This window comes from Bidens hawaiensis, unplaced genomic scaffold (assembly GCF_021521415.1).
Source record: "Bidens hawaiensis isolate Kalapana, Puna unplaced genomic scaffold, B.hawaiensis_p1.1 tig00013117_1, whole genome shotgun sequence".
Classification (NCBI taxonomy): Eukaryota; Viridiplantae; Streptophyta; class Magnoliopsida; order Asterales; family Asteraceae; genus Bidens; species Bidens hawaiensis.
In genome coordinates, this window is record NW_027492107.1 from 645,549 (window position 1) to 658,958 (window position 13,410).

General features: G+C 33.8%; 1 pseudogene across 1 annotated transcript; it reads right to left on the minus strand.

The window, feature by feature from the left end:
• Positions 1-2,735: 2,735 nt before the first annotated feature.
• LOC143543364 (uncharacterized) lies at positions 2,736-9,615 on the minus strand (annotated as a pseudogene). The gene is made up of 7 exons (XR_013137062.1): positions 9,507-9,615; positions 7,847-7,952; positions 5,638-5,734; positions 5,291-5,552; positions 5,028-5,224; positions 4,078-4,265; positions 2,736-3,328 (listed from the first exon to the last, which is right to left on the minus strand). The product of XR_013137062.1 is annotated as an uncharacterized LOC143543364 (transcript).
• Positions 9,616-13,410: the final 3,795 nt, after the last annotated feature.

Sequence of the window (13,410 nt, forward strand, 5' to 3'; positions counted from 1 at the left end):
ATGTGTGATCAAATTGCCCTCACGGGGAGTAATTGCTAGTGATTTACATTATTAATACATGACACGTAAATAATTGCTCACACATGTAATGTATCACAAATGTACTTGTTAAAGTCACACACGATTCACAAACGAAACACGAAACATATTGTGTGCATAGGTATTATGTGCCGAGTCTAGAGACTCGATAATAGTTCCGACACTTAGAAAAAATCTCTTTGTTGTTTTAGAACGCTAGAGAGAGTTTTTCTGTGACGCGCATCCTTTGGTGATTTATTTTGGGAATTCTTCGCAAACAGTGAGTTTCACTTACCCCTTTAAACTATTTTAAACGCTTTTCACTTGGGGGAGATAACATACTCCGAAAAACGCATTTAAGATTTTGTTAGTAGATTATATATCACTTGTAAAGGCTAAGTGGCAAACGAAACAATTGAAGTCCTACACATCGAACCGGTTAATATTTGGATAATAGCGAGTCACTGTTGAGTAGTACTACTGGGTTTGACAAACCCCACCCAACGCTAAACTCGACTGGAGGTCGAGCGGGTGTAATTTTGGCTAACACGTACCATGGTCTGAATGACCTGGTGACAAGGCACTTGATAAACAGTCAGCTTCGGTGTCGAACACTTAGTAATACTTGTTGTATAGGCTAGCTACCTATCGATATATAATTGATTTAACACTATCTGGTAACGCAAAACGCTGAACGCAAAACGCTGAACGCAAACGCTAAACGCTTTATTTTATATAAAATTGTGAACTCACCAACCTCGTTTTGACACTTTTAGTATGTTATTCTCAGGTAGCCGAGGCGGGCGCGCGGTATAGGATCATGCATGGTTTTTGAACATTCTGATATGCAAACATGTTTTTAACTATTATTACTTGGGTTTTTAAGTCGTCCTGCGTGACGTAACTTTTGTCTTTTGGTTTCTACGCTTCCGCACTTATTTTCATTTAAACGTTTTTATGGTTTGATTATAACTAATGATTCTGATCCTGTTAGTTCACACCCTCTGACGGTAAAACTCCGTTAGTGGATTTTGAGGGTGTGACAACAATAAACATGCATAAATCTGTTACGTGATTACCAAATTATATATTTCCCGCTGCATCGCGCGGGCACCCGTCTAGTAACAAAAAACACATAATATTTCAAGAGTTGTCACTTACCCATTAAACTAGTAATAATAGAAACAATACTACTAACAATAAGGTAACGATAATAGGCCAACGAAATGTTGTGTGACTGTAGAATACTATTTTAAAATAACTGTTTCAAAATGATTATTTTGAAAGAGCGTCGATTTGTACATATTGTAAATTTATCTATTTACGCTTAATTGATACTTCTGATTAAACTCAAAATTTTATAATTAAAATTAAAATAACTAATACGGAGTAATTCATAAAACGAAGTCGTAAATTTAGTTATATAAAAAAATAATAATTTTTTTAAATAAATGTTCGAATTTTTGCAATTATTTTTAGAAAAAGATGACTATAAAGTCTTTACTTTTTTTCAACCCAATCACTCTTTTGATTTTAGAAATTCTTTTAATTTTTTTTTATCAAAACACTTTTTCGTATGAAAATCATATGTCAACAATGATACTTAATTACTAACATATAAAATGAACTTGAATGTACTTTGAAAACCTTTTTGCTTTTAAAAAGTAAGACTTTATTTGATTATGGATCAAAAGGAAATGGGGTTAATAATGTGCATGGATGTATTTTTTCATAGACAACATCATTAAGTTTATTTGTGGTCCATTCTTCCAACTTCATCGCTGTTGGTTTTCTTCTTTTTTATTATTATATATTATTTTTAACTTTCTTTTAGAAAAACACCATACTTTGAATATACCATTAGTTTTTTAAGAACATTGTACAAAGTCAAAACATATACAATACCAATATATTTTGAAGTTTGTTTATTTATAATAATTTTATTATACACTTACAATGCCATTGTTTCGTCTGAAACTAATTCATAAGATACAATCAAAATGCAATAGTTCTTGAGTTCTTACTTATAAAATATATTCTGTATTAATAGTTCTTAGAATTCTTATTTATATTTTTAATTGTTTTCTTAGAAAATACGACTTTTAAGTTGTGATAAAATAACATATTTATTGATAAGATCATATTGCGTGTAATTCATATATCATATGGTGAATTAAACCACTGGGCTCATGAAATGTTTAATCCATTTTTAACATAAGGTCAACTCTTCAAAAACGGTATAATCATATACTTCGTATGGCCATTAGATGCGATTGTTTTAAATATGAAAAGAAAAGGTAAAAAGAAGTGATTATATGACTTGAAAACTTTAAAAGTGGTGTGAATTTAACCTACAATGTTTGGAGGGCTCTACATAGTTCATTAGATTCGTACATTTGCATTATCGCTCATTGGGCAAATGATAAATCGTACGCTTACATTTGAATTATTTTGATATCCGCATACCTACCTGAGATAACTTGAATTAGAAAACAAAGTTTTTTCAATGTTGTTTTATAATATCTCGAACATCGTCGCGGATGCACAACTAAAACGAAAATATAAACTGATTTGCGATAACTGATATTTTCATAGTCGATGTGTTGCACATATTTTATACTGGATTGTGCAAGACATATTGAGGATATAAAAGAAACGGTTAAAACAAATGTTGCACGAGTTTGATCCACTAAATTCTGATATACAGGTTGAAATAAATTGAAAACATTAGTTGTGGATCAATTATGTTATTAATCAATAACTCTGATATACATCAGTTAGGATGAGTAACGAGTAATCATAATCAACCCATTTAATCTGTCCATCGTAATCTCTGTAGTTTTCAGTAGTGTCGACTTAATCCGTGATACCATCTATAATCCAACGATCATAAATTGTTCTTAGCTTAGCACAAACAAGTTACGAAACAAAAACAAAAACAAAAACAAAAACAAAACGAAATGAAACTAGTCTTCTAAAACAAAATACACACATAAATCTTCAACAACATTTCTTCGAATAAGCTATTTTACCTTGTTGAGTAGAGCAGATGTTCTAAATTCGGCATCGTCTTTTATGAAACTCCACCATAGCTAAGTAAGCGGGATGGTTGTTGCATGCCACGCAGCATGTGCATCCACAAATCCTTCGTATGGAGGAAAATCGTATATTTCTAACAGCATTGCGAGCGCACCCGTCACAATCACAAACCATAGTTTCTTTCTCGAAGGATGATTACTCACTCCGCCCCATATTGCCCAGATTAATAGCTGTGCAACTCCCATTGCGACGCACACTTTCATGTTCCATCCTATTAGTTATCGTTATTAAGAAGCCAGTAAGGTCAAGAAAAATTTGCATATGATAACAGGGTCAAGTTATTCTAAAATGAGAAGGATTTGTAGCCACACAAAAAAAAACCCTAAAAAAGAGTAAAAAATATAAATAAATAAATCACAACTCAAAATTTAATAAAAAAACGAAAAGAGTAAAAACACAACATGTTTCCACCGTCTTTCTTGTTCTCATAAAAAAAAACATAATGGTAAGTTATAAAAGTCATTGTGTCTTTTTGTTTATCATCGTGTTTTGTGTTTATTTTCGTCATTGGTTGTCTTTTTTCCTTCACATTGTGTCTTTTTTTCTTTATATTGTGTTATATTACTCAACATTGTGCTATATTTTGTTCGGCATTGTGTTATATTTTGCGATCTATTGTGTCTTTTTTTAGTTATAATTGCGTCTTTTGTTCATTTTCGTCATTGTGTCTTTGATCTCGGCATTGTGTCTTTTCGTCAATTTTTTTTATTTTTTTATTTTTTTTAAACGGGAATGATGGCGGAAACATTTTAGTTTTTAAATTTTTTTCGTTTTTTATTTATATTTTGAGTTATGAGTTTTTTATTATTTTTTTTGAATTTATTTTTAAGGGGTTCTTTTGTGTGGTCAGAATTCCTTCTCACACTTCTCACTTTTGTCTCCCTTTGTATTTTAACTTTACCCTATAATAACATATCAGAATTTCAGGTAAAAAATGGAGGTATGAACTATGGAGAATACCGTAATCGAGTTTGTAGTTGTTGAGGTATAAAATGTGAGTGGTAACGAAGGAAAGCAGTGGAGCAGAAACCATGACTCGTGCAGCTTCTAGCCTCACGTTGAAGCTTCTTATTATGGCTACAATGAGTGAGTATCCGAGTAATGCAATTGCAGAGAAGTAGTCTAGTCTTTCTGTCAATTCTACATCACTGTATATCAATAAAACTTATTATAAGTTTATTGTGTTATATGTTTTGCTTTCCAGAGCCACTGAAAAGTAACATCGTCACAGTTGTAAATAGGGCAAACGCTATAAAAATCAATATACTTTCTGTATTTTTTATCGTAAGAGTCATTTAGTAATATTTTGGACATTAAGTCCCTCCAGATGTTAAATTTGAACAAAATTATTTTTTTTATTACTAATTAACACCACTTGAGGAAAGAATTGATACGAGTTATGTTAAAAATTGGGCATGTTGCAAGGGAAAGTCCGTTCAATGTTTTGTCTTTTCTTTTTCATTTTTAATTCAACCAATTGACGATAAAAAAAATAGTAATCTTTAAAAAACAATAAAATAAAAATACATCAGCATCGATGATGTAACTCAAAATAAAACAAAAACTACAAAATATGAAATGGTTAGTATATATTTAAAATCATTAGAAAGTTATAAACGAATGATTTCTGTGGGCTATTATAATGCAATTTGTCAAATAATGTTTACATGATTTCATCCGATCATAATCAAGAGACATTTTTCTTCTTTCAAATTTAACATGTTAGGGGACTTTTTTGATAAAAAAAAACAGAAAGTTTGTTGCTTTTTATGTGAAAAATATTATTAACACTCTTTTACCAAAAAAACAAAAAGTACGTTAGTTCTTCTATGGTATCCGCCCTTGTAAGTTGGTACAAAAGTAGTGGCATTCGTAGTAATTTTAAAAGATATATAACTATATAAACTTACCGACTGTGGAAAACAGCACTCCAAAACCATGAATTCAGGGCTAGGAGCGCGTATAGATGCCATAAACCAGCATAATCATAGTATGGCTTTTTATCTGGTTTCACTGGCAGCTTGTAATGTAAGAGGATGAAAAAAGATAACCACCCATGAAAATGCATTGCTAGGTTGAGTGCAGAAAATACAACAGACGCAGGCTCCTAGTAAAATACAATACGTTAATAAAATGGAAGATCAAAAAAGTATTAATGTTTATCGTAACAAACCTGAATCCCAAATACTCGTTTGAAGGGCCATTTGCCATGATATTTTACAGGCTCAAAACCAGATGCCGCTCTTTCGTTTTCCCTATTGACCATACAATGATACTTGCAATCACTATGGCAATCCCATTGTTTCCACCTTAAATACTGTGGTTCTTGCATGTACCAAGGGCCATCAACCGATGCACCACCAGATGAAAAGTTGCAGTGTGGAAAGCATATCTCACCCACACATCCTGTTATCTCACAGTCATTTAGGCAGGACCTGTATGAAGAAACAATATAATATCAAGATGAGAAGCCATTCAACTGGGAACAGTACAGGAGAATAATTATAGATACATGTTTACCTATATGAGGGGTCAGCATCACGATACTTGCATGAAGAACCCCCAAGAAACAAGAAAATGACAAAAGGAAACTGATCCAGTAGCAACGTACCATCTGCTGATCAAAAAGTTGTTTCTCTCTCAATACATTAGAAGGAATAAGAACTACAATATTGGTAATGCATTAAGAGACAAAACATCAAGAAGAATGCATATTCCTCCATGATTACTGATTGTTCAGATAGTTTGATGTTTTAAGTAGTTTTTAATTTGTTTTGATGCTAATACACAATAGGGTGTGTTAGAACGTAGCTTTGATTCAAATTATTTGATATTTTATGAAGATTTTTGTCCATATTCAGGTCACAATGTATATTGATATCAGTATTGCAGGGGTGTAAACGAGCTGAGCCCAAGCTCAACTGAGCTCTAGATCAAATCGTTTTGACTTACAAGAGTTGGAGCCTGGCTCGTTTCGAGCTCTTTTTCTAAAGCGCGAGCTCGTGTAGTACCTTAAACGAGCCAAAGCTCGACTTGGGCTCGTTTCAATCTTTTTATCGATCCAAGCTCAAGTAGTTCGCGAGCAACTCGGCTCGTTTGCACCCCTAGGTATCACAAAAACCACATTTCACCTATTTCAGTTTCAAAATTTTATATAGCATTTATTAACAAATGATCAGTTTAATAATGGGATTCTTTCCTTGCATGCATTTATAATAGATTTTGGTGTGTTATCACTGTATCTGTACTCTGTAGCTACATCCCACAAAAATGTAAGCCAACCAAGACTTAAGTTGACATAAAATATGACAGCAGAAAAGATTATATAAAAATGTAGATGTTTAGCATGATTATAATCTAACAATCAGCCTCTATGTCTTGATATGATGTACACACTAACTGCACATTCTGCATAATTCCATATGCTCTAATAGATGTATGGAAGCTCATTAAGATTCAGATGGTTGGCTAACCAAGACCTGGAATCGTTAAAAAGATGAATCCGATTGGTTACTTCTGGGCGAAGACTAATTGGTTATTTCTGGTTTATATTTGCGGAAACATCTACTTGTATCTCTCTGGGGTTTTGCTTGGGATGGGTGATTCTTGGTGTGTATGTGTTTTGGTGGTCCCTTCACCATACATGCGGCGGCGGGGTTGGTGTGAATTGGGCTTCCTGTCAGGTGTTGTATTATCTGGCGTGTAGTCAGGTTTCTTACTGTGGTGAAGTGAATTCCTTCGTGTTTCAATTCATGTAGTGTGCGTTTTTTTTTTCTTTGGCAGGGTGGGTGTCTTCTTATTTGATATGTACAGGAAATCAACAGCCCGTTCCTAAGGTGAAAACAGTCATTTTGGATCAAAGAAACCAAGGCACATGGAAGGAAACATAAAACAACACAAAACATGGCACAAATGGAGATGGTTACAAAGTCAAAGGAACAAAGTTTATCAAATTGAGAGATGATGGTTACATTGAAAATGAGATCAAAGAAGACTTGGAAAGAAAGATGGAATTGTACATCTGTACATCAAATTTAGTTGACATAAAGACCGAGCCCACTTGGTGATTGACCACAGTCAGACACTAGCAAGATAGTGGAATGCTCAAGACAATTCAATTTGTTTACTTGCTAGCTCTTGATTTTGTTATCTTATAAAAAATGCCATTGTTTTATCGTGAAAGATCAACTCATACCCAAGTTTGATATGTAATTACAATTTATGCAACAGACAAGTTTAACAATTTGTTACTGTTAAAAATGATTTTTTTTAATCTTTACTCTTTATTTTTGAGGTCTAATTGTACTTTGCAGTATTATGATGCTGGTACACCATAAGCTTGTTACGTCTGCCATGCAGCCATGCTCGTGAGAATAATATTGGCAAATATATAGCTTTGAATAGCAAGTTAAGCCTTTGAATAGTGATATTGATAATGAAGCAATGTTTTTAAGAATGAAAAAATAAACAACAAATAATAATAATAATAATAATAATTAAAAAACAACCCATTTCGACCCGAAACCCGTTCCGACCCACGACCCTGACCCGCCCCGATCGAACCCATTTCGACCCAGATCCGTTTCAGCCCGGACCCATTCCGGCCCAAACCAAAACAGCCCGTTTTTATTTGACGCGTTCTGACCCTAACCCGTTCTGACCTGACCCGACCCATTTTCCAGTCCTACAATTAACACAAATTAAATAACTAAAGGAGCAGGGAGCTTACTCTGATGATAGATTTTCCTCCAAATCAGTAACAGTAGCCTGATAAATAAATTAAATCACACAACTAAACACACTCAAGCTCAGTGATCCATGCCGTCCTTTCAGACCTTCAAAAACGTAATACACAAAAATTAGGTAATAAACGAAACTAGTAACTCACTCACGCTTATGCATTCAACAGAAACCTCCACCTATTCCCACACACACGATTCGATAATGACCAACACCTAATTTAAATCATAAAAATTGACCCAGGTAAATACCTAATCAACTATAATGATTCTAACCTATAAATCCTTACAACTAACGAGCATCTAACTTTGGTTAAACTTAAATTGATTCCGATGCACAAATCACTGATTAATGACAGACAATAAATACCTAATTAACTATAACTATTACAATCGATCTATCAACACAATTAAAGAGCATATAACCTTATGAAAGCATTAATTAGTGACTTAAACTGATTCCGATACACAAATCACCAGTTAATAACAGACAGTAAATACCTAATCAACTTTAACGATTATAACCGATCTATCCTTACAATTAACGAGCATATAACCTAGCGCAAACACTGATTAGTAACTTAAATTGATTCTGATGCACAAATCACCGATTAATAACAAACAGTAGATACTTAATCAACTATAACAATTATAACAGATCTAACAACGCGATTGACGAGCATATAACCTGGCACAAACACTAATTAGTAAATTAAATTGGTTTTGAATCACAAATCGCCGATTAATAACAGAAAGTAAATACCTGCAACTATAACGATTACAACTGATCTATCCACGCAATTAACAAGCATAAAACCTTGTGAAAACACTAATTAGTGAGCTAAATTGATTCCAATGTACAAAGCACCGATTAATAATCAACTATAATGATTGTAGATTCATATACACAAATCACCAATTAATAACAGACAGTAAATAACTAATCAACGATATTGATTATAACCGATCTATCCTTACAATTAACAAGCATATAACCTAATGCAAACACTGATTGGTGTGTTAAATTGATTCCGATGCAATCACTGATTAATAACAGTCAGTATATACCTAATCAACTAACCGATCTATAAACGCAATTTACGATCATATAACATTATGAAAACACTAATTAGCGAGTTAAATTGATTCCGAAGCACAAATCACCGATTACTAACAGACAATAAATACCTAACTAAATATAACTATTATAAGTTTATAACCGATCTATCAACACATTATGAAAACATTAATTAGAGACTTAAATTGATTCCGATGCACAAATCACCTATTAATAACAAACAGTAAACACCTAATCAGCTATAACGATTACAACCGATCTATCCACACGATTAACGAGCATATAACCTAGAGCAAACACTAATTGGTAACTTAAACTGATTCCGAAGCACAAATCACCGATTAATAACATACAGTAAATACCTAATCAACTAACCGACCTATAAACGTAATTAACGAGCATAGAACCTAGCGCGAACACTAATCCTCGAGTTAAATTGATTCCGATGCACAAATCGGTACATAATAACAGAGAGTAAGAGGTTTTAGCTGTGGATATTGTGAATTAAAGTTCGAATACAATAATATAAACAGATCTGAACGGATATTGAGATGTGAAAGAAGTGATATTACCGAGAGTTTGTTCGCCTTATGGTTGTTGTTGAAGCTTCCGGCTGAAAGTCAGTCAGTCAGTCAGTTCGTCTATGCTGTTGTGTGTGAGTAACAGAATTTGATCTGTGAATAATTGTTTTATATTTTGTTAGTCCTTCATGTTTGCATTATAATATAGTTCTGGTGCTTAAAGTTTTGTAACTGACATTGGTAGTCCTTCGTGTTTACTTGTTTTATAAGGCGTGGTTTGACAGTCTCTTAATAGTTAAAGGGTAGCCTTAAGTAGAGTAATTATTTACATGTGTGTAACTAGTGTTTTACCCGGCACAACGATAAAACTCGAGCGGTGGTAAAACACAAGCGTTGTCGGTCTCAAGGGTTGAGACGGTAATTCGACACGAATTCGGTCCGTTTCGGTTACATGTACGTCTTATTCTACCAGAATTATAACAAAAAATAAAACAAAAATACTAAATATTGAGGTGGACCAACGGGGTGTCGTTGGTCAGTAAAACCCAACCGTTATCGATCCCGGACGTTAAGGTGGTCAGTCTAAGTTAATTCGGTTTGGTTTCGTCTCGTCACGTTCATTACGACACCGGAACTAAAACATTCGGTTGGTTCTCGTTATGTTCGTTACGATACTAGAACTAAAACAAAGCGCGGTAAGTTTACTCTAATCTAGTCGAGTAATAGTTATTTCAGCTGTTACAACTCACACCAATACATTTTTATTTTGCTATCATATTCTCGATGTATCTTAACATTTAACAAATTTGTCGTCCAGCGTTTCTAAGAAAACTTTTACCCATGAAATGACCGTATTCGCTACATATACAAGTGAGAACACAGATTAATCCATCACATTTAACTACCAATTCAAATCAAGGCTTTCCATTTCATGCACATATTAAAGTTGGCACTCTATTTGGGTGGGTGTTCGTTATTCAAATCGAAATTGAAAAGCCCGAAATTCGAACCGAACTTAATTCAAATAACACCCAAATTTGAATAACATATTTTTTTAAGAATAACTAAATTTAGCAAAAGTGCATATTTACTTATATAGTCAAACCAAAAGAAGTGTAGAATCCACTAATCCAGAGTCCAGACATCCCAATAAGCAAAGCTTCATCTTGCCCACAAAGTTAAAACATTTTGAGGCCCAATTTGGCCTGTATGGATCTCTTTAAAGCCCAAAATATTAGCAACTAATATAATAATAATAATCCATTTTGATTTGTTGACGGATCCGCCGCTACCCGCCCATTTATTAAATGGGCTCCAACTTTACATGTAGTAATCACACATGTATACACTAGAGGTGTAAAAAACCCTGTTTGGGACCGGTTTTAGACAAACCGAACCGAACCGGTTTGGGTTTGAAACCGGTTTCACCAAACCGACCCAAACCGTCAGTTTCAAGACTAGTTTCCCTTAAGATTATCAAACCAGTTTTAAAACTGAACCGGTTTGAGAAAAACCGGTTAAACCGACGTGACCAGGCCGACCTATCTTGCTTTTAAACCGGATTATAAACCGAACTGGTTTGAGTCAAATCGGTTTTGACCAGCCGCTGACTAAATATGTTTGGTTTATAAACCGGTTTGGTTTGAGTTTAAAGCCGGTTTTGTACACCTCTAGTATACACCACAAAGATCATACGTAATTAACGAAACCACATTCTATAAACATGTGGCTGATATGATTAATCACCAAAGGGTTTGACAAGCCAAACAGACATAGTTGGTCGAATTGTCCGGTTTAAACTGTTTCATGGTTAGACGACGATGGTTCGGTTTTGTCCGTTCAACATTAATAAATGGTTAAAATAACATATTATGTATTATATTATTTAAAATGATATAAGAATGGTTTGAGAATGTAAATTTCCTAAAATGGAATAAATAAGTAACAAATCCATAAACCAAACCATAAAAACCGAATCGTTAACCAGACCGTTCAAACCGGTCAACTTGCTTTATTTTAAACGGTTTAGCCCGTATCAGCAACTTATAAACACCTAAATTAAAAAAGTAAAGTTGAATATAAAGGTTGACTAGATCACTAGAATATTAAGATACGCACAACACCAACTCCCACCAACTTTTGTTGATAAACTTAAAAAGATATTTGCATGCCATAGGATCCTTGGATTACCAACTAGCTTCATGATATGAAAGTAACAATTGGTGGACCATCACATTAAGTGAGATCAAATGGTTTAATACCAACCATGATCTACCACCATTGTCCTACAAAGCATGCCTTATCTTTTCTCAAACCCTACATATCCATTAAGAGCCACTTTTATATGACCCTCTATTGTATTTTAATTCATGTTATGTGCATAAGGGTGGAATTAGAGGGATATATATGGGTTGTTTGACCTTACAAGTGTCAAACTTTTCGTTAATAAGGTTAGTCTACAATAAAATTCACATGATTTAGGTGAAATAGCTTTTAAAATTGCTTTTTACCGAAAAGAAAACATAGCTTGTACATAAAGTGGGCTTATAACTCGAGACTTCGAATAATTAATTGATACTAAAATTAGAAGGTCGCACAATAGTACATAAGGTTTATTTATTCCACGTAGAGTGCAAACGTGGTCAGTTGTGAGAAACTTTTGAACCGATTGTTCAAGACTTCGAATAATTGATATATTTGCGATTCACATATTGACTTTTGGTTTTCTGTGGCATTTCAGTGTTTAATGCTCCAAACAGATATTTGGATTTCGTTCAGCCTTTCTTTTCGGGTGGACGGGGGATAACACGAATGTGTGGATCTTACAGGAGTGTCTCCTCTTGTTGTGATCAGAGACCGTGAGTTTGTTGTGGGTCAGGCTGCGTTGAAGGCCGAATCGGGCAAAGTTGTTAAACACGAGAATATTTGTTTAGAGAATCAACATGTCTTTCTCTCATTCGCTTTTGATACATTTGGCTTTCTGGCCCAGAGTTTGTGATTTTTTTTAGTAGAGTTCAGCGTGTCGTACACGGAACCTCTTCAGGTCCTAGGTTCCAAGGCTTCGTTTTTAATATGCTTGGCTTTGCTATTCAAAGGGGGTTGCGGCGCAACTTGTTGCCCGTTTTCATGCCACTTTATTGTAATCGTTTTGTAGTAACTAAAACTAATTAAATAATAAAAAAAATGCAAACCAAAGTGAGACATTTCTTTTCTAGCTTAAATATTCCATAAGCATCAAGAAGCTAAGAATCAAGACGTCATACTCTGTGACTCCATCCTATTAATTTGAAAACTCGGTAATATATGTATTATACATTAGTATTCAACTATATACAAAAAATATAATCGAGATGATCATAGATATAATCAACTCATACCAATTACAATAAATAATAAGTAATATAACTTATCTAGTATATCAATCCTATTTCGCAAATTCACTCAACTCGAAACAAAGTTGGATTATGAGACTATGAGGGTCCAGAGTCCTTAGTGTCGTTAATTCCATTCAGGGCCGGCTCCGAGAACGCAAAAAAAAAAAAAAAAAAAAATGGGCCAAAGGCGAAAAGTTTTTTGGGTCTTAAGTAGAATGAGTATTTTGTTGAGTTTAAACGATTTAATTTTTTTATGAGCTTACCTGGTTATAATTTGGGTTGTGTAAAAAACTTTTGTATAAAAATAAGATTAAACATGTCTTAAATAAGACTAGAACCCATAACTTTTTTGTTAGAATTAATATATCTTTGCCACTAGACAAAACTAGTGGTTATGTAATTGAGTTTAAACAGTAAATATACATATTGTTTTAATAAAAATACATTTAACTTTTTAAAAAAAATTCGGGCCTAACAAGATGTCGGGTCTGTGGCCGTCGACTACCCGGCCACACCTTATGGCCGGCCTTGGTTCCATTAAGCCATTCATGCATCCATTATACATACACACACATGATAAT